The following is a 5,844-nucleotide window of genomic DNA, read 5'->3' as shown; positions in this document are numbered from 1 at the left end:
GGCTTTTCCACCACCTAACTGTGCTTGTGGGCACCTAACTGTGCCTATAGCACTCACACATAGAAACATAAGGTGTGCCTGAGGCATACACCTTGAGATATCCCATCAAACCCCCCCTCAAGGGAATGCCTTAGGCTATGTCAAGGATACATCTAGTCTCATAGTTTCTCATGCCATCTCATGGCGGTCAAGGATAAATCTATGGCTAGGTTCTCATGCTAGCAAGGGTTCCCATGGGTGTAAGGTAAACAAAAGGGATACAAAAAGACCTTCCAATGGTTATCTCCCCTGCATGTACATGCACACAATGTCTGCAGGAGGTACCATGGAGCAAAACATACACATGGCCTACATCATAAGGTGACCAGAGGTGTTTACAAAACACACAAAAACACAATAGTTTATTTCATTCATTTTGGAGGACTATCCAGGCTGAGTACCTTGACATAAAAAGAGAGATCTGGAGCATACATAGAGATGTTTTAAAATGCATAATCTTCATGGGATGCCTCATCTTGTGGAGGCTCTACAACTGAAAGTAGATTTGCATTTTTTGTCTTTGCTTTGGCTCTGCAAAACTTCTCATTATGGTTGTTCTTGCCATAGTGCTTGCATGGATTAATTTTGAAGCAGTCCTTTGAAAGGTGATTTGTCTTTCCACAGTGATTGCAAGGGGTATACTTGCTCTTCTAGACTTTTATAGCATAAACAGTGTCATTGCCTTTCCTGAGCTCCATATGCCTTTCTTCTTCTTGGAGAGCAGAGATAATACCTTCAAGATTAGGATTAGGAAGATTTTTCAAAGTGGTAACTATGTGATCATATTCTTCAGGCATAGTCTTAAGTAACACTGCCATAGCATCATCTGGAGTGATAGGAGAATTGATAGAAGCTAATTGAGTCATAAGACTCCGCATATAGTTGACATGAGCTGCCAAAGTAGTACCACTAACCATCTTCAATTCAAAGAAAGAGATTTTAAGTGATGGTTTAGAGATGTGAGAGCTAGCACCAAAAATCATGTCAAGCTTCTGCCAAGCTTCTGAAGGAGACTCCAAGTCAGAGATATGGTGAATATAATCATCTCCTAAAGCAAGAGCAATGATACCATATGATTTTTCTTCTCTAGCTGGATCCCTTCCCGGTCGTGTCGGAGTTGAGGATTCTCCAGCATTGGAGGCCGTAGAAGAAGTGGTAGGAGTCGGTTTGACAAGTCCCCATAAGTTCTCCCTCATCAATGCAAATTTCACCTTCATGTGCCATGTGTGGAAGCCCTTTCCATTGAACTTCTCTAGATTCAATAGGGTAGCCATGAGAGGGTCTAACCCAGATATTGGGCAATGTCTATCTCTCTTACAAGGCAAAAAATAACTGAAAGACTTCCAAAATATGAGCACTTGATGTAGCAAAGACTAGTGACCAATATTCAATCAATGATGCTTCTGCTTACATGCTTCATAGAAGTGGCTAAAATGAATACTTTCCAATCAAAACCAGGTCTAGAAATTCAAAACAAAACCAAAGCCACACTTGTACTGAAGTTATTGAAAGTTTCAAAAAACCAGAAATGCTAGAGTAGCATTTTATGTAGCATCATCTTCAAAAACTTGTCCAAAACTGTCAAAACCAAAAGGCTGAACTTGGAGGGCTTGTAGCTCACTCTTCAAAGCAAGGAAAAGAGGGCTTTCTGAAGCAAAAGAAAGCTCATATACCACAGAGGGTCCAGCACAGAGGTTGGATGAAATGGTGTGCACTTTTGCCCGAGAGAGTTGCTACAAACTGAACCTGAGTTTTGACGATTTCTCCCTTGTTACTAAACCAAATGAGCTGAAAAATGGCTCAAAATCTTCGTCTTGAGGTCGCCCATCTACTCCTAAGAGGGCTCAGGCAATGGCAAAGTAGGCAGGGAGTATTGAGCAATAGAAGAAATTCGCTGTTTGGAGAATGGCAGCCAACAGAGACGCTTTTTTCTCAATTGCTTGCAGGTGGAAGTTCGCCCATACTAGAGGAGTTTCCAGCTCAGAGGGTTTGGGCAATGGTCGTTTGTAGGTGGAGAACCAAGCTCTCAAAGATTTTGGGAAGAAAGAGGAAAATGGAGAAGAAGAAGATGAAGAAGAAGATGATGTGGAAAAATGGGCTCAAGGGGGATCAAAGGGCTCTGATACCATGTTGGTAAGCTGAAAGGAAAGGAAAGAGTGGACACAAACTCAGAATACTTGCATTACTTGCTTTTTGGAATGAAGAAGAGTGAGGTCCTTAAGTAGTAGGCACCTCATACATGCTCACTGACATCACTGATGACTTCAGAGCTCCACAATCATCTCCTCAATCTGCTCCTAGATTCTCTCAATCATCCTATGTGGCTTTTCCACCACCTAACTGTGCTTGTGGGCACCTAACTGTGCCTCTAGCACTCACACATAGAAACATAAGGTGTGCCTGAGGCATACACCTTGAGATATCCCATCAGTTTTTATCGAAGCTACACTTAGATATTAATATAAAATCATGGCAAAATTTTATCAACCTATTTTTTTTAGTTTCACAAATTTGACATTTAAACATGGTATGATTTTATATATTTTCTTCTAAAATTTAAAGTAAAAGATATAAATCTTGGCAAAAATTCAAATTTTTTTGCATAAAAGTTTCAAATCATGGCAAAAGTTCCAAACATTTATTAGATCATACAAACTTTCGAAACCAATATAAAAGTTTCAATTCTTAGCAAAACTAACATGAAAAAATCATCCATGGTGCGGTACTCCTCCGCTCTACTTATGGCCGCTTGCCTTGTGGCTTGGGCGGCAACCATTATTGTGTGGCTATCATGCACGGAGAGCTATGCTTGGAGGAGATGTGCTAAGAGTGGTGAGGCCTGTTCTTGCCTCCTTTGCAGGATTGTTTGTGCCACCTATGGAAGCTGCGCCATGGCTTCGAATAAGTTTTGTTCCATCAGGTTTGCATGCGAGAGCTGCTCGGCTGACATGTGGCTATAGCCACCTGGTTTTTGATATTGGTGTGTGCTTCGAAATTGTAAAGCCTCTGCTAGGCTTTCCCATGGAGAGGACTAGGTGCTAGTGTGACGAAGGATGTGGTCTCTTGGGCGGTTGTTGAGGCTGAGACATAGGGCACAGCGGGAATTGCTGGCATGGTTTCGACTCTTAGGTGGAGGCCAATGGTGACCATTTTGTCACCTGGGAGGTCCTTGATTAAGATGGGCTCCTACTGAACCCTTTTGCCCTTGTCTTGAGGATCCGCTTGTTGGAGTCGTAGTCATTGGCTCAAGAATTCTTGCATCTGGCGAACCTCATATTGCATGAGCAACTGGCTGTGAAGATAGTGGGAGAGGGGGAAGGAGTCTCACTTGCAGCTTTCTCACATGCACAATGGGGGAATACACACACAGGTGGAGGCTAAAAACAATTTTCCTCTTCTTAGTTGTGAAAGCCAAAAGAACTCTAGTACAAAGAAATAGAAGAACCCAATATGTGGGTCTCAAACCAAACTCAACTAACTAAGGTGGCATACTAACTGAGCCACAAACTAGAGTAGATAAGGATAGCTGTCATCCAGCTATTATTCGTGGGCGGTGTACCAACTGCATCTGCAGCTAACAAGTCAGTGACATAAATGCACAACGGTCACCCTGGCATATCACGAGTGGAGCTCGATATCTCAACACTCCCCCTTGAGCTCAATCCCAATCCTTGCACACCAAGCAGGTCTCTGAACTTGTGCAGCGTCTCTCTGCCCAATGCCTTCGTGAATATGTCAGCTACCTGATCCTCTGGTGCTGACATAAACTAGATCAATAAGACCTAGTAAAACCTTCTCCCACACATAGTGATAATGCACCTCAATGTGCTTTGTTTTAGCATGATAGACTGGGTTATTTGTCAAGTGTATACTGCTCATGTTGTCACAATAAATGGCAACTGGCCCATCTGTAGACTGATGCATATCATAAAGTAGCTTATGCAACCAAGCTACCTCACATGTAGCCATTGTTGCACCCCTGTACTCAGCCTCTGTGCTCGACAAGGCAACTGTAGGCTGTTTCTTGCTACTCCAGGTGACTGCAGCACTCCCAAAAGAGAACACATATCCACTGGTAGATCGTCTATCGAAAATACTACCAGCCCAATCAGCATCAGTGTATCCATGCAACTGTATCTGAACCCCAGTCTCATAAAATAGTCCATACTGCAATGTGGACTTCACATACCTGAGTATGCGTCTAGCTGCATCCAAATGCGGTTTCCTTGGAGCTTGCATAAACTGACTTACCAATCCAATAGCATAGCTTAAATCTGGCCTGGTAATAGTCATATAAATCAAACTTCCTACTATGCGTCTGTACATAGTAGGGTCTTCCAGAAGCTCACCTGCATCTGTGCTCAGCTTCACATTCTGCTCCAAAGGAACTAAAATAGGCTTACAGCCTATCATCCCATATTTGGACAGCATGTCCAATCCATACTGCCTCTGCAAGAGCTGTATCCCACTTGGTGATCTAATCACCTCAATGCCCAAGAAATAACGCAGCTCTCCCAAATCCTTCATCTCAAACTTCTGCTTCAATAGCATTTTCACATGAAGGATATCTTCATCACTATCACCTGTGATGATCAAATCATCAACATAAATGACAAGCAGCATAATCCCTTTCTCTGTTTTTCTCACATAAAGTGAGAAATTTGCCTTGGAAATCTGAAAGCCAATAGTGACAAGATACTGTCCTATCTTATCAGACCATGCTCTAGGTGCTTGCTTCAAGCCATACAAGGCTTTCTTCAACCTGCAAACAAACTCAGGATGAATAGCATGAACATAACCTGCTGGCTACTCCATAAAGACCTCTTCTTGCAAATCACCATGCAAGAAGGCATTCTTTACATCCATCTGATGTAAATACCATCCCTTTGATGCAGCCATAGCAATGACTGCTCTTACAGTTGCCATCCTTGCAACCGGACTGAATGTTTCTTCATGATCAATGCCATATGTCTGTGCATACCCCTTGACAACTAATCTTGCCTTGTATCTATTCACAGAACCATCTGCATTGTGCTTGATCTTATAAACCCACTTATAGCCAATTGCATTCTTGTTTTTAGGCAAAGGCACCAATTCCCATGTAGCATTTGCTTCCAAGGCATCCATTTCTTCATCTATGGCTTTCTCCCATTTTTCATTTCCCATGGCTTGCTCAAAAGAAGCGGGTTCTAGTTCCTGTATCACTTTGACCATATAGGCATAGTGAATGGCTGTAAATCCATCATATTTCAGCCTATCCACAGGATACCTAGCTCTGGTAGACCTGCACAAAATAGGCTCACTTCTAGGTGCTCTCAAAACATCCCTGGTCTTCCTTACTCCAGGTGTAACCACAGAAGGAATACCCAACTCATCATCAATGCTCTGTTCTGAGCCACTGGATTCACCATCCACATAAGAGTGACCTGCATTCACATCAAACATGGGCTGATCTACCTTCTCTTTTCCTTTTCTTGATACCTGCGTACCACTCTTTGCATTGCTTTGAGGAGATTCTCCTGATCTCAATCTGCCTATCCATGGCGAAGTATGTGAACCACTACTAGAGGACACTGCAGGTCCACTGATATTTTGTGACTGCTGCATTGAATTCTGTGCATCTACATCAATCATCACATTTACTGGTTTATATCAGCTGCTCATCTCATAAAAAACAACATCTCTGCTCATTGTAAACTTACGAGTAGAAGGGTTATAGCATCTATACCCTTTCTGCTGCAGAGAATAACCAATAAACATGCACTTCTTAGCTTTTGGATCCAACTTGGACCTCAACTCATCTGG

The sequence above is a fragment of the Dipteris shenzhenensis genome, chromosome 31, assembly GCF_047967505.1.
Source record: "Dipteris shenzhenensis isolate YYH24624 ecotype China chromosome 31, Dip_SZ_1.0, whole genome shotgun sequence".
Lineage (NCBI taxonomy): Eukaryota > Viridiplantae > Streptophyta > Polypodiopsida > Gleicheniales > Dipteridaceae > Dipteris > Dipteris shenzhenensis.
The sequence above is the reverse complement of the archived record's forward strand: the minus strand, read 5'-3'. Positions refer to the sequence as shown.